The 24,686-nt window shown below is 34.1% G+C and overlaps 1 long non-coding RNA gene across 1 annotated transcript; it reads left to right on the plus strand.

Annotated features, from left to right (window-relative positions):
- The first annotated feature begins 7,001 nt into the window (after positions 1 to 7,001).
- Positions 7,002 to 9,794, plus strand: LOC127721483 (uncharacterized). Its single transcript, XR_007991268.1, has 3 exons — positions 7,002 to 7,136; positions 9,006 to 9,035; positions 9,571 to 9,794. It is a non-coding gene; the product is annotated as an uncharacterized LOC127721483 (long non-coding RNA).
- Positions 9,795 to 24,686: the final 14,892 nt, after the last annotated feature.

Here is a 24,686-nt window from a genome sequence, read left to right on the forward strand (position 1 = left end):
GACTAATGAAAGCTATATTTCTATATAGCCTAGTTGGTCGAGTGGTCTATGGCGCGGGTCACAGTGCAGGTGGTGTTGCCACAATGTCACGGAAACAAGGTTCAAACACACTAAACAACAAAACTAACGCAAATTTGCATAAATTACATTTTAGGGATAAAACTCAGACGAAGTATACATAAATATGGTGTTAGCCCTGTATAACCTTAGGTTATCCGATCGAGGACGTCTGTTATAAAGTAATCGCATATTTATAATACCAGTCTATGACTGACGATCTCTTATTTAGTGGTTATAAAACGAAACGAAAATTGTCATGTGCATTTTATAGTCTGAGGAACATTTATCTATGACGTCCTCATTTTCAGCGATACTGACTCTTTACATATTTTTTAAATGACATAATCTCTTCCTTCCCTCTATATATTAGTTGCGATCATTCGTTTCAAATATCTCTTTCTTCCCTGGATATATCAGTTGTGATCTTTCGTTTCAAATGATGACGGAAAACGATAAATAAGACACTATCAAGTTTGCTAACACGGAGAATCTAAGAATTCACCCGCTGAATATTTCGCCTTATTTATTGATCATGATTGAATTTATATGTTGAAATTCTACTACATCTATCACATAATCGTAGATCAATGATCCATAAAATGAGGCCAAGGTCAGATGACTTCCAGATGGATATGCACACTTTAAAATAATTCCATACACCAACTATAGTGTACCTATTGCTTATAGTATCTGAAAACCGGACATAATCAGTAAACCTAAACTTGATCACGTGAAATAAGGTCTTGAGTAGGTATACAATCTTTCCACACAATAAATTTAAATATGGACTGGTTAGAGTATCTACGAAACGTAGCTAATTATGAAAATTTAATGTTCACCAATGAACCTCGAGAATGATGTCAATATCAGAGGAAACCTGCTAAAAAGACATGCATGTACATATGTACACCTTACAATCAATCCATACGCCAAATATAGCTGTCCAATATAGGAGTAAACACATTTTTTCTTGATGTTATTTATGTCTAACGTGACCAGTGTTATAAATGTATATAAAAGCTGAGGATACCAAATACAGAAAACCACCCTATTTGACTAAATATCTGAGAGCAGGAATACTCATGTCAGTCGTTTTTTGGAGGCAAATTAGTAACAAGGAGAAAGATTCCAATCAAAATTTCATTTATTAAAAACGACGATCAAAATTATTTACAACAACAGGGGAGATAATCTTACAAAGGGTAACATTTATATGCCCCTGATTTAACTCCTCTGGTAAAAAGCCAATCTACAAAATATTGCCGTACAAAAAAGGCCAAAGCGAAATACAGGTTTACTTTAAAGCAACATATGAGCTCACGCCATCCAAGGTGTGTTTTAATTTTTAAAATCAGTCCACAACCAATTGACACATATAACTATAAAAAGTGACAATCTGTTAACAATATAAAAAGTGTTACATCAAATAAACATGACTTTATCCGTTCTTTGTCTTTATGAGCAAGTAAATCCTGGCCTCGACAGTCTGTATAACAAAAAGTAAAATAACAAAAATACCGAACTCCAAGGAAAATTCAAAATGGAAAGTCCCTTATTAAATGGAAAAATCAAAAGCTCAAACACATCAAATGAATGTCATATTCCTGACTTGGTACAGGCATTTTCTTAAGTAGAAAATGGTGAATTAAGCCTGGTTTTATAGCTAGCTAAACCTCTCACTTGTATGACAAAAATTCCATTATAGTGACAACAAACAACAAACAAAACAAACAGACATATTAGGTAAAAATTTCAAAAATAGGGGTACAGCAGTCAAAATTGTGTTATTATCTTAATCACCATAAAATCAAACAAATATGTCAACAAAGAAAAACAAAATGATATGTAGATAAAGATAACAGAAGCTACTCAGCAGAAATATTTAATATCGGTATATTGCACTATATGCTTAAAAAACCTTGAATGTATGTTCACATGAGAAATTGAACATTAATAGTATCACTTTTGAGCCGCCAGCACAACAGTCAATGAGTTTCAATATGAATGTTCATCCTTAATATTTTAGAGCCATAGACTAGAAAATGTTAACAAAACAAAAAACATCAGATTAGAAATACATACATGTATGAATGAAATATAATATATCAATACGTGAGCATGATTAAACTATTGATAACTCATGACAGGTCTTTTAATATATTATTTCTTGCTTTGGCAAATGATTCACAAGCTGAATTAAAGTCATTTATATATAATATTTTAAACAAATTTTCATCAGGAATAATGTAGTCTGAAACAGTAGGAGTTTTTACGTTAAAAAACACCAAAAAGTGCAATATTGTAAGTTGTCAACTGTCCAACTTAAAAGTCCATGTTTGTCTGTAATTTGTTCTTTCGTTGTGTATTGCTTTAGGAGGCCCCTCGCGGGAAGGATTGTTAGGTTGTCAGTTTACCATTATCTGGTGGAAAATAAAGGAAGCTGTGTACCTTGACGCTGAATTCTTTAAGTTTAGGAATCAACGCTTTAAGCCAAGAGTTTCAAAAAATAAAATAACAAAAAAAACGAACTCCAAGGAAAATTCAAAACGGAAAGTCCCTTATCAAATGGCAAAATCAAAACCTCAAACACTTCAAACGAATGGAGAAACAACTGTCATATTCCGGACTTGGTACAGGCATCTTATGTATAAAATAGTGGATTAAACCTGGTTTTATAGCTAGCTTAACCCTAGTGGCTAAGTTAAAACCATCCCATCGAAAATTTTATGTACACCATCACGAGTTGGTTGACCGGTATGGAATATCTTTCCTATGTTGTGTTTTGTATACTGTTTTGTCTCTTGGTCGTTTTTCGTCTTTTGCCATGGCATTGTCAATTTGTTTTCGATTTTTAAGTTTTAAGATCCCTTTGGTATCTTTCGCCTCTCTGTTGGGCGGTCACTAATTCGGTCGAGTATTGTTGGTTCGCTAAGCGTTGTGGTTTTAATTTAAGTTTTTCAGGTACAGATTTACGTACAAGTTAATGATCACGTAAGTTTGCAAACCTGACAAGTATATTACGTGGCTGTCCGTCATGACCCTTTCTTTGTCTGTGGACGTTTTGAAATCGAATATGTTATGCAGTAGGAATTTCCAGTACCTTTTTGTAAAGTCTATTATGACAGCTCCTGTGTCTTCAGTGTTCATCTAGATCTGTCTGTTGAATTTTGACAAAGATGAGGTTATACTTCATAGAATGACTGAAGTTTTTAGACATCCTTTGTTAAATATTATTTTTACTTTAATATCTTGTGTGTAGTTTTCTACCATCTTAATTTCGGTGTATAGTTCCGGAATGTTCATCTAATTTTTATACCCCCGCTTTAAAAAAGTGGGGGTATACTGTTTAGCTCTGTCTGTCCGTCCGTCCATCCGTCCATTCGTCCGTCCGTCCGTCCATCCGTCCCATGAATATTTTTCGTCGCATCTTTCTCAGGAACTACATCATAAGGATTTCTGAAATTTGGTTTCAAGGTTTATTTAAGTCAGGTTTACCGTGTGATACGTTTTCAGATTCATTACTCAACAACTTCCTGTTTATCCAACACTTACATATTAAAATTATCCAGTTGCGGCGGGGGTATCATCAGTGAGCAGTAGCTCGCAGTTTCACTTGTTTATCAAGTCTAGAGACTTAAATCCAAGTCAAACCTTTCAAGTCTTTGGTTCATGATTTTCAAAAAAAAATGGCATTTCCATATGCTCCATATGTGGACATGTACTTAGCTGTGGCAGGAAACGGAGGTTGAGGAAGGTGATATGCAGAATATGTAATGTCTGCTTGTGGACTTGGAACATAAGGGAGAACACTATTTGTCTGTGCTTAAAGACTGTGTTGTGGGTGTGGAATCGTTTGTTGATTTCTACATTCAAAAGTCTGATTCAGAGGATTATGTTGGTATTGTGTAGGATTACTTACCTTACTGAGATGAAGTATGAGGTGTGCTTGTAGGCAAAGTGTCGTTAGCTTAATTTAGTTTTTAACAAAAACTTTGCTGCTGTTTTTGTTGAAAGAGCAACGTCATTGTTATTTTTGTTTTGTTGGGAGGTGTAAAATCTGTTTGGCTACACACTATACATGTTCAGTATATAATTATTTAAAAAAAAAAAGTCCGATGAAACTCATAGTTTTTCACTTGTTCCAACGTAATTTTGCAGGAGGCTCATACACACCGAACTTATCACTCCGTCATGTTTTTTTGTTGTTGTTTTTATTTTTACTTTACATACCTAGCTAATATGTCACAAGACTGACAATTATCTAAAAATTGAACCCGTTCTAAAATATTTATGGAATTATGTTTATGAAAGTGGACTGAAAATTGATCTATATTTGAATACTTATCATTAACAACAGTTACTGCGGAAATTTTTATTAATGCTCTCCATTACGAAAGGCTTCTGTTGGTTGTAGCGCTGGTGTCGGATAACTTATGCTTCAGTTACTAGTACAAGACAGTGTGTTTCTTCAGTTACCGTGCCTCTTACAGTAGACTATAATAAGTGATGGATGTCGTATGAGCAAGATTCGAGATGTGCTAATCTGAAAAATAACAATGGTAACTTTGATTAATCTGAGCATGATCATGCAGGATTACTATAAGATTCTGTAGGATCAGCGGGTTGTTGACGAAGCGGAATTTTCGGGTAAATGTTGCTGGTTGTTTTTTTGTTTTTTTTCTCCCTTAGCACTACGCATAGCCATGTCTTTCAGTGGACGTATCTTCTCGTTATTCAGATCTGAGTCATGCCGCCTGCTTAATATTCTCTTATCGTCCCAAACCCAGCGGGGGAAGAATCAGCAAAACTTACTTAAATTGTTCTCTCACTAAATAATTCAAAATTTGGTGACCATGTTGAACGCATCTATCTCATCGAACTTTAGAGAAAGGATACAACAGATACACTTAAGAATGCTTCATATCTTGACTTACATCTAGAAATTGACAATGATGGTCGGTTGAAAACAAAACTTTACGACAAAAGGGATGATTTCAGCTTCCAAATTGTGATCTTTCCATTTCTATGAAGCAAGATTCCAGCAGCGCCTGCATACAGAGTATATATCTCCCAGTTGATACGATATTCCAGGGCATGTATTTCCTGTCATGATTTCCTTGATAGAGGATTGCAGCTCACAAGGAAATATTAAACCAAGAGTTCTAAGTGGTGAAGTTGAAATCGTCCCTTCGTAAGTTTTACGGACGCCATCACGAGTTGGTTGACCGTTAAGGAATATCCGTTTCACAGATGACAACGGGTATGTTCCAATTGTCGTAACTACAATCCCGTCCCCTTTTCCCCAAATGTGACCAATCGAATAACACTTATCACCTGGTTTGTACTAATATGAGGTAGCAATACACAGGTAGAAGTTTAGTTTCGCATTTTGGCCATGGTGAATTTTCTAAATATAAAAGTTTTTGAACAATAAAATTGATTTTTAGATAGTTGAAGAATAATATAGCCTTCCAAGTGGGTTTATATGAACATCTAGATTGTTTTTAGCATGTTTTATAGGTCATTTTTCTGTTTGATAGTCCGTATTTTCACATCCGTACCCCCCATAGGTCCAGAAAATATTGTAGTGTTTTTCAACAAAGATTTGAACCTCGATCTTTTCAATTCAATTTTATGGAAAAACGAGCAGAAATGCATATGATTTTTTTTTACCACTTGATAATTAAATGTCTATGGTTTCAGGAAAGGTATCACTCTAATGGATTGAAATTCTACTTTGGACCAAATTTTGGAATTGCAAATTTTTGCAATATTTTGTATCAAATAAATGCAGATTGTTGCCATGGTTACACCAAAAAAGAGATTATATGTCACCATTATAACTACTGGAAATCACATCTATGGAAGAGGCTCTTTCCATAAATATATACATGCATTACACAAATATTAAACCTTATTTGTTAGAAAGGAAGGGAAAGAGGGTGGTTAAAAATTATGAGTGTCAATTTTAAGTTTTTTTCTTAACTGAGTATTGCTACCTGAGCAACACGATGGGTGCCACATGTGGCGCAGGATCTGCAACCCTTCCGGAGCACCGAAGATCACCCCCATTTTTTGGTGGGGTTCGTGTTGATCAGTATTTGGTTTTTTTATGTTGTGTTTTGCGTACTGCTGTTTGTCTGTTTGTCTTTTTCTTTTTTAGCCAAAGTGTTGTCAGTTTATTTTCGACTGGTGAGTTTGAATGTCCTTTTGGTATCCTTCACCTCTCTTCTACCCTTTAACTACGACCTGCATAAGTTTTTTCAAGAATGTAATCTGTCCAAGAACCCATCTAAGGTTTGCATATTTGGGGAATGATTTCATAAAGCACTTTCAATACTTTCTAGTGAAATTTGATTATCATCAACCTTAAATTTTGAAGAGATGTTTCTTTAATCTTTCGATAAAGATGGTCATGCTGTTGGATGAGTTATGTCTTCTATTCTTTTTATCTAATTTGGTTACTAGTATGGTCTTCAGGGGGTTTAAAGAATCAACAAGCGATTTATCATCTGCTTTGGGAACCTACGGTTGAGGAATATCCTCTGGAAAGTTTGGCTCGTTCAGTTCTATGCGAAGATATTATGATTAATTTACGGATTGATACCGTACTGTTCTTAAGGCTAATCTCGAAAGACATTTATTACCTTCCAGAAGTAAAATTCATTGGCTATATTTGCATGAATTTGTCATGATTATTTAACATCTGAACAGATAAAACTACAAATGTAACTGTTTATCTAATCAAATTAAACAATAACATGTTTAAGTTCATGTTCTTTTAGTAAATAAATGCAGGTGTTCACGAAATTTCTTTTTAATACTGTACTTGCTTTTTTAATTATTCAATTAAGCTATTATTACTGCACAAATCACTGTGACAAATATCGGCTGCTTAAACATACAAAGTTATTTACTTAGAAAGTTATGCTTTCAGAGTTTTGAAGATATAACAACAAAGCTACAAGAAACAATTAACAGCAGTTTTGAGAAAGTATCGGATACAATCAAATCCAGTGTAGAAAACACATTCGGCGATTATTTCCAAAAGATCAACCTAACCAAGTTATCAGAAGGTATGATTAACAGTGTGTGATTAACTGGCGGTTACTTTTGGATTTTTTTTTATTTTAGAAACAGTGTTGTCAATCAATTGATGATAAAAAAAATAGTTCTGTTATATACCTTTTGTTGTAGTCTAGTGACACTGAATCGATAGGTGACTAGTGAAGGAATTATATGCTACTACCGACAGGCTGCTTTACCATAAATGTTTGGAAAGCCATTATGTTTACTCCTTTTTCACGGTAGTCATAATATATTGAACGGTGTATTACTTGTTAAGTTACAGTCAAAGATCAAGATGAGTAACCCTTAATTTTGCAGGGATGAAACAAAACTATATTTTCTTTCTATTCCTACTAAATACTATTAATACAAGAACAGTCATATGAAACATATGTAACAGATTGCAGCAGGTGTAAATCAGACGTACATCTAGACATAAATGTTATAAGCCTCCTAATATCAAACAACACGAAATACAAAGACATGCAAGCAATGTGTAAAATATAACATGTCGAGCACTTAAGCAGTCCAAGTTTGGGTAGGTTGTGAATAACTTTTACAGAGACTTTTAAAAATCTGCCATCAAGATCAAATTCTGGAAAAGTCCGAAACATCAATATAAAAGAGAGTCGGGAGATACCAAAAAAGTAAAATTACAAAATAACTGAACTCCTAGGAAAATTCAAAACGGAAAGACCCTTATCAAAAGATAAACGAAGGATACCAAAGGGACATTCAAACTCACAAGTCGAAAATAAACTGACAACGACAAGAAGAAAAATACAAACAAACAGTAGTACACAAAACACAACATAGAAAACCAAAGACTGAGCAACATGAACCCCACCAAAAACTACGGCAGATCTCAGGTGCTCCGGAAGGGTAAGCAGATCCTGCTCCACATGTCGCACCCGTCGTGTTGCTCATGTTAGTACAAATCCGGCGATGAATATTATTCGGTTGGTCACATCCGGGGAAAAGGGGACGAGATTGTAGTTACGACAATTGGAACATCTGTTGTCATTTGTAAAACGGATATTCCATAATGGTCAACCAACTCGTAATGGCGTCCGTAAAATTTACGAAGGGACGATTACGACATCAAATGGAAAAATCAAAAACTCAAACGCATCAAACGAATGGAAAACAACTGTTATATTCCTAACATGGTACAGGTATTTCCTTATGTAGAAAATTGTGGATTTAACCAGGTTTTATAGGTAGCTAAACCTCTCACTTGTATGACAGTCGCATAGAATTCTGTTATATTGACAACAATGTGTGAGCAAAACAAACAGACATATTAGGTAAAAATGTCAAAAATTGGGGTACAGCAGTCAACATTGTGTTATAAATTACTTTGAAAAAACAAGCACCAATGTGAACAAAGAAAAGAAAAATGGCATATACAAACTCTGTAGACAAAGCACGTAAGCAAAAATGAAAGACAAGAATACAAAAAATGATCATATAACAATAACACAATGGGAGAATGTATAAATACCGAGCCATGAAAAAGGGGTGTTCAAACCCAAGTAGAAGACAAACTGACAACGCTATGGCAAAAAAATCAAAAACGACGAACAAACAAGCAACAGTCTACAAAACACAACTTTGAAAACTAAAGACTGAGCAACACTAACCCAGCCAAATAAAGTGATCTCGTGTGCATCGAAAGGAAAACCTGATTTTGCTCGACATAAGACACCCGTTTGTGTCGCAATTGGAATACATCTTTAACTTTATAAAAGCAAAATTTTTCTTTTCTGATTTTCAGTTTGTACCAAATCTCAAACAGACGTTTCCCTAAAATTTTACTGCTATTATTTGTATGATACGTTTGTTTTAATGATTTGTTTCTGTTTTTGTTTTTACAGAACATCAAATACAGAAGTCCAATTTACAAAGTATGTATTAAATAAGAATTCATAGATGCATACAGTTTCTCGTGTTACGTTGTAAGAATTTGTATCACTGAAATTGCCTTCCCTTATATACTTCTAGTGCTCATCGACTGAAATGACTCATTTTATGCTTGAAACTAATTAAGATTTTTAATTTAAAAGGTCAAATACGACGATTGAGACGAATACAAATATTTTTTTTTTTTTGTTTCAAACAATTATAAAAGCGGAATATTGTAATAATAATTCGCTATTATAGTACTCAGTTTGGTTTTATTTTGTCAAAATAAGCTGTAAAATATCTCTCATGTATTATTGGCGTTCAATGCAATAACATAAAAATATGGTTCATGGAACGATTGAAGACAATAACCATTTGATTTTAGTTTTTTGTTCCCCGTTGCTCATATACGTTTTCGCCACACTTTCTTTATGGTCTTTTGTCTACATGTAGTGAAAAACATAAAGAAGGACGACTTTTATATTAGCAGCTAAGTTTGCTAATAATATATAACTATAATATACTATCTACGTGCAGGTTATTTAGTAGCACAAGTAGAAGCACACGGTTCAGAAAACACTTTCGTCGAAACTGACATTATCAACATTGGTATTTCTTGCTTAAATGGAAAAGGAGTTACTGTCTTGGTTGGACCTCCTGGCACTGGAAAAACCAGAAATAGCTTAGAGTTGCTGAGAAAATATACAGAACAACACACAGACTTCGGTATGATCCAGCTACATGAATCATCGCTATTTAGTAAACTGAAACGTTCAGATGACAGACTTGTACTTGTTGATGATGTTTTTGGAAAAACGAACTGCTGTTTCAATGAAGATGTGCACATGAAAGATCTGGACATAATGTATTCCTACGTTAAGAGGGGCTTTATTAAAGTGATTCTAACAATGAGAAATACAATCAAAAAGATGTGTGAACATACAATTAGTAAACATAGGTTATTTGAAAAATCTAATCTATTAAGACTACAAAGCCATCAGATGAATCCACATCAGAAAATGGAGTGTCTTCGGAAGTACTGTGCAAAATTTAACGTAATAGAAACCGAATTAACAGCAGTAAAGGGAGATAAGTCAATGGAAATAACTACTTTGAGTACAACTCAGATTTGTGAAATTGCTGGCGTTGATAATAATCCTTTATTGGGTTTTCCAGAATCTTGCTATTTATTTACATCAAACTTTCTGTTTTTAAAGCAAGGTTCCAATTTTTTCCGTCATCCAACTCGTAATCTATGTGACGAAATCAATAACCTAAGGGTTTTAGGACATAAGGACATGATTAACAGGCAAAAATATGTTACACTTGTTTACGTTTTGCTAAATGGAGGATACTTTTATCCCTATGATGTAAATCTTTTAATGGTTGATCTAATACTAACTTCTATTTATCGATTTTCGTCGGAGATATGTAATTGTGCTGTTTTAGTTGACAGTGCTAAAAGAATGACCGGTATTTTATCTGAAAACTGATTCGTCTGGCAAATATTCTTTTCAGCATAGGATAATATTTGAAAGTGTTCTTCTGTCATATGCAGATGTTAAGATAGAAAGCATCATGAAATTCGATTTTATTCTAGAAATGCTAAGACCCCAGGAATTTCTAGCAAATGAAGGAGATGTAGTTTTATCGTTACCTGAAATGTGTTACCCACTATTGGCATGTCGATTGATAAGCGTTTTGCAGAAAGATTTTTTTTTATTTCCAGATCGCTATGTACAAATGTTATGTGGGTCATGAATCATTATCCAAACTGGAACTAAACTTATAAGTAGCATATGTTTTGAATACGAACGGTCGGACTGTGATCGGTTTATTAGAAATGAGAGGCTAACATCCGGTCATTTTAATTTAAGATCATTACACCGTCATTTCTACCTACCTGCAGGCTTGCTGAACACGATTAGTGTTTGTAATGGTAATGAAAATGCTGTTAAATATTTGCTTGAATTCATTAAGTCGCGGAGGAATCTTGATAGACTTTCTAGGGATGCTCGTTTGTTATCTGTTTACCGCTATAGAAAATGCGTGTCAATTTCATCGTGAAAATATATTGTTAATCTTAGGTAAAATTGAATTTAATCGCTTTAACTTATACCACATTTCACTTAATGAATATTTCTTCGCACGTGAATTTGATGTCAATTCCTGGAAAATGTTATTGGAGAATTTGGCAAGTCTGAGAGTTTGTGAGTGGTTTGACTTACAATTAGCAATTAAAAGTGCTCTTGAATCGGCTTTTTTATATATGGATAAAACTTTCATAGACTATATTAGTTTAACTTATGGTAAGAAAACTGTTGATCTGCATTATTTTTTAAATTTGCCTGTTGGAATGGAAAAGGAATAGTAGTCAAATGGATTTTTGAACAATTTGAAACAAATCATATAGATGTTATTGTGCCATTTCTTTCGGTTTGCAGAAAAGGGAATGGGAATGTAGATTTAGTTGAATATTTATTAAAAAGGTGTTATATAGAAGATTTGAATCTGAACACAATAATGCAAGCTGCTTGTGAAAGTGGAACTTTGGATGTTGTAACTTTACTCTGGGATAAATTTAATTTTGGTAATTTTGATGTGGAAAAAGCTCGTGTCGAAAAGGAAATCTTAATATTGTGAAGTGGCTATATGAATCTTTCAACAAAGCCTTGTTTCTTGATATTTCAGTTTGGAATTTAGCCTTGACCTATAATGGTTTACTTTTATAAATTGTTACTTGGATGGAGAGTTGTCTCATTGGCACTCATACCACATCTTCCTATATATATACGTTAAGATTTTTTATTGAAAAGTACGGTGTGATTAATTTGACTTGAATCATGTCATATCTGTCGGTCTATCTGAAAATAACGCTGAATTTGTTATATGGTTGTTAACGAGCTATGACTCTAACTGTGTAAATATAAGTAATGCAGTTAAATTGGCTTGTCAGAACGGAAATTTTAGGTTAGTAAACTACTTTCTAGAAACATTTGATAAAAAATCATTTGATATGAAAACGTTACTATTTGCAGCAAGCACAAGTGGTGAAACTAGACTTGTAGAATGGTTTTTGAATTTCAGTGGAAGTATAGAAACAGTTTATTGGTTATTAAATACCTTTCACGAAAAAGATGCAGATTTGAATGTAGCTTTAGCAATGGCATGTGGAAACGGAAAAAATGACTTAGTTATGTGGCTTCTCGAGAAGTACAATATGAAGTTTGACATGAAATTGGCAATACTTGAAACATTTAAAGCAAGCCTCAAAAAGGAAATATCAAACGGTAAGTTGTCCGAAAACAGTAGCTTTGAACTTTTTAATTGGATGCTTATGGAATGTGATAATCATGTTCTGGACATTAAAATATCAGTACTTCTAGCTTGTAATCAAGGAAAGATAGGCCACGTAAAATGGTTATTTGACAAATTCAGTGAGACGTGCAGAGATATAAATTCGAGTGAAGCGTTAGAAGCTGCTTGTCACGGCTTTGATACATTTGCCATTTACTTGTTTCTGATTAAAAAATTTAGCTCTAGAAAATTTGATTTACAAAAGGTAATGCAATCTGCATGCGATTCGGGAAATGATCAGATTGTAGATCTACTGAAACGGTTTGACAAAAACAAATTGGATTTTAAAGAAGCTATATTTGCTGCTTGTCTGAAAGGCCATCTAAATATTCTCCGAGTATTATGGTTGTATGCTAAACCGAAATATTTTAGAGAAAAGCGTTTAATGAATATTGTGCGCAAGAGTGGAAAGGCCGAAATGGTTAATTGGTTGATGGCTGCGGTAGATCCATCAAAAAAAGATGCGAAACCTGTTTCGTGATTTTCTGAAAAGATATATAAATTGAAATTCTTGATCTGGATCTTTAAAGGATTTCATTAAATATTCTGAACCCAGAAACATTTTGTTTCAAAATAGATCATGGAATCAACTTTAATTAGGTAAAGCTGCTGTAAAAAGAAATGCATTCATAATAAAAACTAAATTCACGCACCTTGCACAATTTATGTAATTTTTCTTGACAAGAATAGTATTATACATACACATTATTTTGTAACTTGAAAATTCTGATTATATATTATATTTATAAATTCCTTGAAATGTTCATGAATAGAATGTATAAAATGTTGTGCTCAATGCACTATGCTTTGTTTATCTCAAAAGTAGTGATAAAGAATGGAAAATCGATCACTATCAAGCCATCCACATAAAGGTTTGAATTGCATGAATGTCCCATGTGTATCCCAACCCTTGAAATGTTTTAGGCTCTTAAAAGAGCCAGATAACTGACATAAAGTTTTCATTTTTTGGGAAAAAAATATACGAAATGAGCTAGCTTGCTGTTGATATTCTACACATGACTAAAGAGAGGCGAAAGATACAAAAGGGTCATTCATTCAACTGCATTTGTTATGGCTATTTAGACCGACTTTCACAAAACTTTACGAAATAAGTATGCTAAAATTCAGTAAAATAAATTTTAAAAAAGTCCGTAATCAGTCATCATGATTCATCAATCTGTTTTTTGCATCTGCTCTGTACATATGTATCATTGGTTAAAGTTGCTAGAGATATTTACATGCTTTATCAGTTTTATTTGAAGAACAATATAAATACAATTTCAAACTAATTCATGATCCAAAGAAAAATCCTTTTCTGGGCCTGCAAGTGCGTCACATGATCATTTTACGCATGACCGACATTAGGTTTCGTGTATCATTGAAAAACACAAATGAATGAAAAAGCGCAACGTGTCTATATTTCACAGGTAAAATTGGTTTAGTTTCGGTAGTTTATTTCACTTTGGCATTCTAAAAAAAATTTGCTAATAGTAGTGAATGTGCTCCTTGAATAGCTTTTAATAAGCTTGGGATTTTCAAATATTTTGGCCTCGAGCATCACTGAAGAGAAATTTATTGTCGAAATGCTCATCTGGTACAGAAAAATTGATACCTTCAAATGTTATTACTACCACTGGGTCGATACCTCTGCTGGTGGACTGTAAATCCCCAATGGTATCACCAGCTCAGTAGCCACTACTTCGGTACTGGCTTGAAATACGGGTTTTGTTTGATTAAAATATGCTGTTACAAAATTTTTTAAATTACCGGGTATTTCAAATTTAGGAATATATCTCAGACAAAGCTCTGATTCCTTGCCCGACTTTGGCTATTCTTTTTTGTCCCTTTTGGTTTATAAGCTCTTCATTTTATGCTACCGGCGCTAGGCGAAGGGGGCATTACGTATTACCTTTGACTGTCCTTTCGTCCTTCCGTCTGTCCCATTTTCGTGTCCGCACTCTACCTTAAGTTTTCTTCATCCACATTCTAGAGTTATGCCCCTTTATAACTTGGAATATTGTTATTTATTTCGTTTCAACACTCTAACTTAAGACTGCCTCATTCAATCTTTATGAAAATCATACACAATGAACCACAACACAACCACAACACGCAGACAGAGTTCGAATTTGGGCAGTGGGTCTTTCACCGTATAGAGTTATGTCCCTTTTTAGCTTGGGAAATTGCAAAGCTTTAGCGGGGATATTCGTGTACTCAGACACATTTCTACTCTTATTTTAATAAGCTATGGATTTTCAAATATTTTGGCCTCGGGCATCACTAAAGAGACATTTATTGCCGAAATGCGCATCTGGTGCAGAAAAATTGTTATTATATACAAAATGAATTGTGAAATGCCTTATGCGACTGATTTATGGTAACACGTAGATTAGCTATTAAATGTTGTACAGGTAAATCCTATATTGTGCAACATTTAAATTCCAGTTGAAGATAGTTATTAAACAGTTACATTCACATTTAGGAACAGAGGGGCAACTTCACTCTTTAAGGTTTAACATTGTATTAATAACTAATAGAGTCTGAGAAAGGCAAACCTTGTTCAATGACAAATTTTATATAACATAATATCGACAGGATGTTGGACCATGCTAATTGACAGTGTAAGCTTTACACATTCAGATCTGTTATTTCAGTGATATATATTTAACGTATGTTTTGGGTCTCTTATTTGCCTTAAATATTTTAATTATGTTTTAGTTCTGTTATTTGACTGCTATAGTAAACTTTACAGTGAAACTATTGCGTGAAAAATATATTTTATAATTACAGAATGGAGTTTTAACCCACTATTTTCTTACGAAAATGTCTGTACAAGTTAGGGATATGTGATAGTTGTTTTCTATTTGCTCCGGTGGTTGCTATAGTCGAGCGTTTGATTTGTCAGGTTTATCGACTAATTCCCCCTTTTTGAATTTACCTTGGAGTTCGGTAATTAAATTTGTCTCGCGTGCGACGAAAGTCGCAATATGCAAGACATATGCATTACGATCCGGCAGCGGCGGTGTAAACTATTTGTATAAAGATTTATATGGCAGAGGAAGGAGAGCTGGATGAATCACACCTTAGAAAATAGATGCCTTGTTTTACGAAGTTTCAGTCTGTCATATGACCATTGTCCTTGACCTTATTTTCGTGGTTCAATTACTGCTTAAAAACCTTATAGTCTTTTTGTCACGTGAATTTCTCACTAATTAAGAGAAATAGGATAATAATATTTGGTCTATGGAATCCTTGCAAGATATACATGTCTGTTGAACGGAAGAAGTCTGAGACAAATCAAAGTCAACACTGCAGGTCTGCAGCAGAAACACACTCCTGTTCTTCTCTCCGACAGTAAGGGGGCTTACATCAAACGAGAAGTCACAAATTTGGATGAACTTAATATACAGTTTATAAACCAGTCAAGTTCAAGACTAAGGGATTCCGTCTTATGGGTCAGGAACAACCTGCATAAACGTACCAAAAGGTTCAAACAGATACACGTTTATGTTAGGTTAGGCACATGTGATGCTACAACCAAAGTAGGGAAATACCTGAAACTGAGATTCAAAACAAATCTAGTATTCTGAAATACATCCAGGAAAAATTTGAAGACCTAACCCTGGCAATAAAGGTATCCCGGAAAAAGAATACACCGCGAGTAACCCTACTTGAAATTCCTCACTATTCAATTGTTGAATTTAATGCGTCATGAAGCCACCCAAACCCTCACTCCTTCTATGAGGACGATATAAAGTTAGCCAAAAAAATGATACGTCATTTAAATAATACAGAACAGGCCAGATCTTCCAGATTCTAACTCGATTTGACACGACGAACAAAAGGCCACAAAGGTCAGAAAGCAAAGGCACAAAGTCAATATAACTACAAACAAGTATACATGGATGGGGAACACCCAAACCCCCTACTAGCCAAGTTATGGTACCAGCGTATTGGTAGGCAAATTTTATTTGACTGTTTTACAAAATCAAAGAAGAGTCGTCACAAACACAGACAGAGACGTAACTCAAAAAATCAAGATACTGAAAATTAGTAGTAAAACAGTTTTGCTGCTTATTAAGTTACGCCTAACTATTGACACTTAATTGTCAATTACCAAGCCAAATCAACCAATGATCACTGGGTGCTAAAGTAAAAATACGTTTATTACCTTGTATAAACAACTTCAAAGTTTACCTTCTAGTTACGCTTAGTTTTGCTGTCAAGTACAAGTATAACTATAATCTAATTAACTCAACCAGCATAAAAATTAGGAGAATATCTATCCAAGTTCATCAACATTTAGGGATTCCCATCATATGCAACTTCCAAAAGCAACAAATAAATATCTCTGACACTGCTTCAAAAGGATATAATCTTGAATATAATTTATTCAATTAATCTATTTAAGAGTTCAGGATAGTAAATACAGTTTTGCTGACCAAAGAGAAACAACATCAAGTTTACACTCAAAATATAACAAACCTTTACAAGTTAAAATTCCAGCAGTCATTGTCTGAAAAGGATCAAATACATTGTATTGTACTCAAATAATCTAGTTAAGAAAGTAGGATAGTAAAAACTGTTTTGCTGTCCACAGTATCATAACATCAAGTATATTCAAATATTATAAAGCTTTAAAAAAGAAGCTAGATTTCAGCATTCCATATAATCAAGGTAATTTTCTTTTATATTATACTCAATTATAGTAGGAAACAGGATAGTAATAAACAGTTTTGCTTTCCGAAAAGGATTAAATCTTGTACTTCCAAGGATATCCAACATCATAATTTTAATATCTGTATACCCTGTCATTTAAAGGATATATATATATAAAAGCTATGTCTTCTAATCAGTTATTAAGTCAAGAAAACAAGTCAAATAATCTCTTCAGAACTAGAACAACATACTTATTATCTGGAATTAAGATAGTAAAAACTGTTTTGCTGTCGATTCTGCTAAAGTCTGACACTGCACATAGTATTTAGTATATCATCTGCGCAGCAGAGTTCTCCATACCAGTCAAATATTCAAACCAAACCTGTGATAGTAAAAACTGTTTTGCTGTCCACAAACCAAAACCTTATATAGGACTAAGGTAGGATTATTAGCACAGGACAACTACAACATAACATTTAATAGTCTATAGATAGTGAAGACTGCTTTGCTGTCCCTAGTAAAAGTATAATGGCTTCACCAAAAAGGTCACATAGAGAGATGATTACACCATACAGATATACACCCAGCCTAGCTGTTGCAAAACACAAGGCACGACTGAAGAACAACGAACTAGTACAACCTACTACTAACGTCACACCAAATAGAACACAAGGAAAGACAACCTTTACCAAATACACTCTCAATACAGCAAAAGCTGCCCAGAATATGGTTGATGCTACTGAGCAAATAAATGTTGAAGCTGAATTCAAAAAAAGGACTTTGGTTATGAAATTTACTCCTGCTGCTTTTTTTATGTTTTATAAACACACCCTGTCATTTAGCTTACCGCTATTTCTCATCTTAAAAAAGACAAAAACAATCTTGTAGTTGAAGAATCACTCAGTATAAAACCAATCACCACCTCTGGAATTGGAAGGAGACAAGTCTACAGAATCAACATGTATAAAACTGCCTTTTCAGTAGAAGCAAACGGTAGAGACATAGGAGATTTTATCAGAAAAGATCTACACGAAATTCTGCAGACTCTTCCCTCTACAAGTCTCCTGGACAAAATGAATTCAATTATACAAGATTCGTGTAACTCATTCTTGGCGGACAAATCGGTAAACAAATCTATACATTCAGATAAGATTTCAACTCTCGACTCAGTAATGGTACACGTGCCGAATAGAGACGACAATGTTGCTCTAAGCACAATCCAAAACCTCAAAGCAGTGGATGCTTTAGCAAAACAATTAGCCCCTCTCGGGTCTATCCAACTTGTCCTTCATGTGCAGAAAATATGGTCAACTATGATTTCATCATCTGCGTCGTATGTGACGAAAAATTCCATTTTCATTGCCAAAACATTACATCAGACTTTTGCAAATTAATGAGCTTGGAAACTCTAGAACGATCTCAGTGTATGCAGTGTAACTCATCATTAAAAGACCTATCCTTATGTGAACTAGAAATAAATTACCAAAGCATTGAACAAATTGGTAACAATCTGAATTCACCAGATACTATAGTAAAAACAGTTCCTATCAACAACGAACTTGGACAATCTTCACAAGTAACTGGTATATCTGATCACGTCTCAAATTCCAACCCTCAAGACCATGTGCATTCAAATTTGTATAGTATCAAACAACCTACAAATACAAGAGCTCATGAAAACAAAACTCCAAGTTCTCAGATTCATATTGATCAATCAGACACCAATACCATAACGCTAACCAAACAAGCCGGATCAAAGAATCAGAAGAACTTAAAACAAGATGATCTAAAATCTAAACTTGCTGTAGCAGTAGCCCACATTGCAGCTCTAGAAATACCATCTAAGATAACAATTACACAATAAGGAACTTGAAACTTACACAATTAGGCTTAAATGGCAATATCCAAGATACAAGTTGATCTGACAATCACAGCTTGAACACTCACACTTTATCCACAAATGTTACTTACCAAAATTGTCACTTTACGCAACTGAACAACAGGGTTAAAGAATTAGAACGAGAAATGACCAACCTCAGATTACAAAACTTAGAAAACCAAATCCTGACACTAAGAAATCAAAATCAAAATCAAAATAATTTTAATTCGCAAGTTCCAGTACACATGGTGCCACCACAGCATGTTTTTCGTGTTACTTCACCACCAGCACCAAATCAATGGGTACAACAAGTACCATCTCATCCATTATTCCGTCATGGTATACCGGCTCCACCACCTTATATGTATAGACAATCAGATAGAATACCAGAAGTTCCAAGACAAACTCAGAGACCTAATATTAACTTGCAATTCCAGCAAGCACAAATGTTCAATCCTCCACCAAGTGAGCTTGTAACACAATTTCAATTACCTACTTCTGATAGTAATAACTGAATTGCTGTCAACCAAGGAGCGTCCCAACAATCTCTGTTTAACCAATTATTCAGAACTCAGGAAAACGTGCTAAATAACTTAACAAGCATTAAAGGCTTTGTTGAATCCGACACGAAATTTAAAGATGCTGAAGATGTAAGCAACACACTGAGCAATGATAGTAAAAACAGTTTTGCTGTCAGAGAAGACCTAAAACTCAAAGCTGCTGATGATATAAGTAACACACGAAGCAGAGATAGTAAAAACAGTATTGCTGTCAGAGAAGAAAATGTTATAGAGAAGACACCTATTGGTTCTATACAGGATCGTCATTCTACAGATTCCAGCGTATCATACAATCTTCACCAAAATCCTAAGTTCAACTCATCAATTGATTCTTCAGTCTCAGCTATTAATAGTAAAAACTGTTTTGCTGTTAAACATATGAAGGAGACAAAGCAATCAGACAACTGTCCCAATACAGTTCAACCAAAGCAAAATCACCATACTCACAGTGCTCTAAAAATGGAAAATCTTTTTTAGACAAAGGACAAACCATTCTTCTAGATCCAGATATAGCGCCCCCTGTGAAAAGAATGATGTAACCGTGGGAAAAGCAAGTCCACTACGTATTCTCTCTTTCAACATTAAAGGCTTCAACTCTAACAAAAATTACCTCAATGAACTGCTCGATAAACATGACATCATTCTCTTACAAGAACACTGGCTCTTTAACTACGAAAAAGAACTATTGAAACAACATCATTCAGACTTTATTACATTTTCTAGACATATTGAGGATGATGAACCAATGTCCCAAATTGGTAGACCAAGAGGACACGGTGGTATTGCAACCTTATACAGAAAGTTTATATTTTCAATGTTTTCTCAACTTCCAGACGGAAACAACAGAATATAAGCTATTGAAATATCAACAGGCGAAAATCCTACCTGCCTTATTAATGTATATCGTCCTTCTAGAGGTACGGACAAAGGACACGATACTTAAAGTGCATCCTTGGACACTCTAAAAGAAATTATCCTTAGGACCAAGAAACCCACTCAATTGTTATTGCGGGGGACATTAACGCCTCGTTCACTAGACATTACAAGGACTCCCAAGATGAACTGTTTAAACAGTTTTGCAAAGAAAATCAAGTAGAACTTCCAGTCAAATACCCAACTGATCACACATATTTTCAAGGAGAATCTAGATCACAAATTGACTTCTATTGAGAATCATAAAAGACTAAGGGAACTTATTCAGGTCAAGATCCCAAGTGTAGGTCACAACACCTCTGACCATTGTCCTGTGTCTGCCGATCTTTGTATAGAACTAAGGACTAACCAGAAACAGTACAGAGAAAATACCTATACCAAAATCAACTGGGAAAAAGTAAATAAAGATAACTATGCACTAAAAGTGCAGGAAGAACTAAAAGATAGAAAATATCTACACATGAGAACACCTTATGGAATTGATCAAGCTATAAACCAATTACTTACTGGTTTGAACAATGCACTAGAAACATGTTATTCTCGGAGGAAATCAAAGTTTAGCAGGAAGAAAAAGAATAGTTGGTCACCAAAGTTGGCTTATGCGGTCAGTAAATCAAAAAAGGCCTTCTACCTCTGAAAAAAGCAGGATCACCTCATTCTACAGATATTATATATAACATACATAGGCTTGATTCCAAACGTACAGTAAAATCAATACAAAGACAACAAAGTGCTGACAAATGATATGCATGATCTATTTAAGGAACATTTTGCAAACTTAGCAAAAACAAAGGTGAATCATCTATTCAATAAAGAACATGACAACTTGGTCAACTTAGATACAGAAACAATAGTCAAATTATGTAGAATGAAGAAATAACCATTCAACCAGATACCTCCAATGAGCAACTGGTCTCACAACTAAAAAAACGGAAATTTGGAGATGTAGACGATTTAAAATCTGAACATCTTATATACGGAGGTTTAGCTTTAATTGACTACTTGACAACTCTTATTAATAATATCTTCTATACAAAATTTGTGCCTGACGATATAAAAAAGGGACTTCTAACTCCAGTCCATAAAAAAGACAAGGACCCAACAATACCATCAAATTATAGAGGAATAACAGTCATCTCGATCATTTGTAAAGTTTTAGAACTCTGTTTGAGAGCTAGGATTGAAGGCACTTTAAACAAACAACAAAATAGACTACAAAAAGGTTTCACAAAAGATGTTTCCTCAATAAATATTGCTCTTTATACTACCGAAGCCATCAATGATGCAAAGGATAAGAATGAAAGGCTCATTTTAATCACCCTAGATGCAGAAAAAACCTTCGATGTCGTAGATCACATACATCTTTTGTTGAAATTATATCACCAAGGAATCACAGGTTCAACCTGGCTACTGATCAGAAAACTATATATAATAATACATCAACCCAAGTAAAATCTCACGGACGTATCTCAGAAGCATTCACTAACGAGGAGTAAAGAAGGGAGGTATTTTATCTGCTAAATTTTACAAAGCTTACAATAAGAATATTCTAGATACACTCGAAGCAACAAATATCGGTTTTAAGATCGAAACAAATTATTTGGGTGGCCCAACATGCGCAGATGATATTATGCTATGTGGAACATCGGAACAGGATGCATTAGCTCAACTCCGCATCATTAAAAGCGTACAAAAATGATCGAGTTAAGATCAATAGTAAAAAGACTGAAATACTGTTGATCAATAAAAAGAACAAAGAGCCTAACCTTGAACTTTTTAACGAGAAGATAAGCGAAAAACAGAACATAGAGCACCTGGGTATTGAAAGACAGGACCGAAATAGCCCAAGTGTAGTAAAGAGAATCTCTAATGCTAGAGCAACTATGTACTCACTCATGGGAGCAGGTCTACATGGAATAAACGGAATAAATCCATTGATATCGTACAAACTTTGGCGAACATATGTCATACCCAGAATGCTATATGGTATTGAAATTCTTAACTTCACCAAGACGGACATTTTAAAACTAGAAAACTTTCAGAAAAAGACATTTAAACAACTACTGTCTCTACCACAACGGACAGCATAAGCTGCAATCTATATCTTGCTTGGGGCAGAATCCGTAGAACAAGTTATCCACAAAGCAATGATTTCTCTGTTCCTTAGAATTTCAAAAGATACAAATTCAATTGAGCATAAAATAGGAATAAGACAATTAGAAACAAAAGATGGTAACTCCAACAGTTGGTATATAAAAGTAGATAATATTCTCAAGTCATATGAATTACCATCTGCACATGAGATAATCTTAAACCCAAAGAAAAACTGGAAAAAACTGATATGATAAATTCAACTTGGAAAACAAAATGGTCTGAGATAGCTGAAACCAAAACATCATTGAATCATATGGAAGTAAGCAACTGGAACTTCCGATAACCTAATACATGTTGGAGCAGTGTCAGAGACAACAAGCGAGATGTTGCTAAAGGAATAATAAAGTCCAGAATATTGACTGGGACATATAAAACTCAAAGTATTAACAACCGCTTTGACTCAACAAAATCTGCAGAGTGCAAATTGTGTATGGAAGGAACAAAAGATTACAAGCACTTTCTTATTAACTGCATAATCCTTAAATCAGTGAAAAAAATCCACTATATCAGACTTAAACATTTGATGGCTGAACTTCCGATCAACTACAACTACATCGTTGAATCTGAAGACGATCTGCTTCAATTACTAGTCGATTGTTCCAACAAACGTCGCATACCTGTGACTCACCTAGTTGCTATAGAAAGGATATGCAAAGACTGTGTATATGCATTGCATACCAAGAGAGCGGAATTATTGCAGTAAAATATAATGAACATATATTTTTGACTCTTGGAACCTTATAGGATCATATACAAAGCAGGCTACTAAATCATGAGAATGGAAATAATTAAGGATAATATCTGAATACTCTATGAGACTTAAGCCTATTGTTGGTTAGTAAATATATAAACTATAGGACCCCTGCATTCTATTTTACACATAAATAACAATATTTACTAATAGAAACCAATAACTTGGGTCCTTGACAAGATTTTAAATCTTAACAATATATTTAATGTATGGAACCCCACGTGATTGTTAAAACTTTTTATCATTATTGACATAAATAATCCTTATCACATTAATTATTTTTAAACTATTGGACACTTTTGACATAGTAATTAAAGTTTTATCCATTTTAAAAATATAATGTTTTGAGCTTATGTCAGTCTGTTATGTACAGTGTATATACAAGTTTTACCGTTTATCCTTTTTATCCTTATTATTTTATTTTATTTTACCCCAACACAGATAAAATATCTTAATCTAATAACAAATTTTTAAAGTAATGCATTTTCAAAAATATAAACTAAAATATTTTTTAATGCTGTGACCCTTCAAATAGGGTGGACTTCCGTAAGAAGAAGAAGAAGGGTTCACCAGACATAGAGCAGATGGCATGGATCAGTGAACAGTGATCAAGGTTAAAGTAAGGTGATTATTTTCTCAGATACTAGTACTACAAGAAGTAGGTCAACTATATTTGGCGTATGGAATGATTATAATGTGTTCATGTCTGTTTGGTAGGTATAATCTAACTTTGACCTCACTTTCATGGTTCATTGGTCAATGTTCAGTTTTTGTGTTTTGGTCTGTTTCTCAGACATTGTGTCAGAGCAAAAGGTCAACTTTATTTGGTGTATGGAATTATAGTAAAATGTACATGCCAGTCTGACAGGTGTATCATCTGACCTTGAACTCATTTTCATGGTATTGTTCAATATTAAGTTTCCATAAGTTGGTCATTATCTCAGATATTATATGCAATAGGTCAACTATTGGTGTATGGAATGATTGTAGGGTGTACATATCTGTCTGACAGGGTGCATCTGACCTACACCTCATTTTCATGGTTCATTGGTCAAATTTTATGTTTTCCTGGTAAAGTCTGTTTCTGAAATACTTTAATTAACAGGCCAACTATATTTGGTGTATGGAATGATTGCAAGTTGTACATGTCTAGCTGGCAGGTATCATATGACCTTGACCTTATTTTCATGGTTTATTGGTCAATATAAAGCTTGTGTGGTTAGGTCTGTTTCGATAAGCCATTAATTATTTAACTTTTTTTGGTGTATGGAATTACTTTAAGGTGTACATGTTGGTCTAGCAGGGTTCATATGACATTGGCTTGATTTATATGGATCAGTGATAATAGTAAGTTTATGAA

The sequence above is a fragment of the Mytilus californianus genome, unplaced genomic scaffold (assembly GCF_021869535.1).
Source record: "Mytilus californianus isolate M0D057914Y unplaced genomic scaffold, xbMytCali1.0.p SCAF_1, whole genome shotgun sequence".
In the NCBI taxonomy this organism is placed as follows: domain Eukaryota; kingdom Metazoa; phylum Mollusca; class Bivalvia; order Mytilida; family Mytilidae; genus Mytilus; species Mytilus californianus.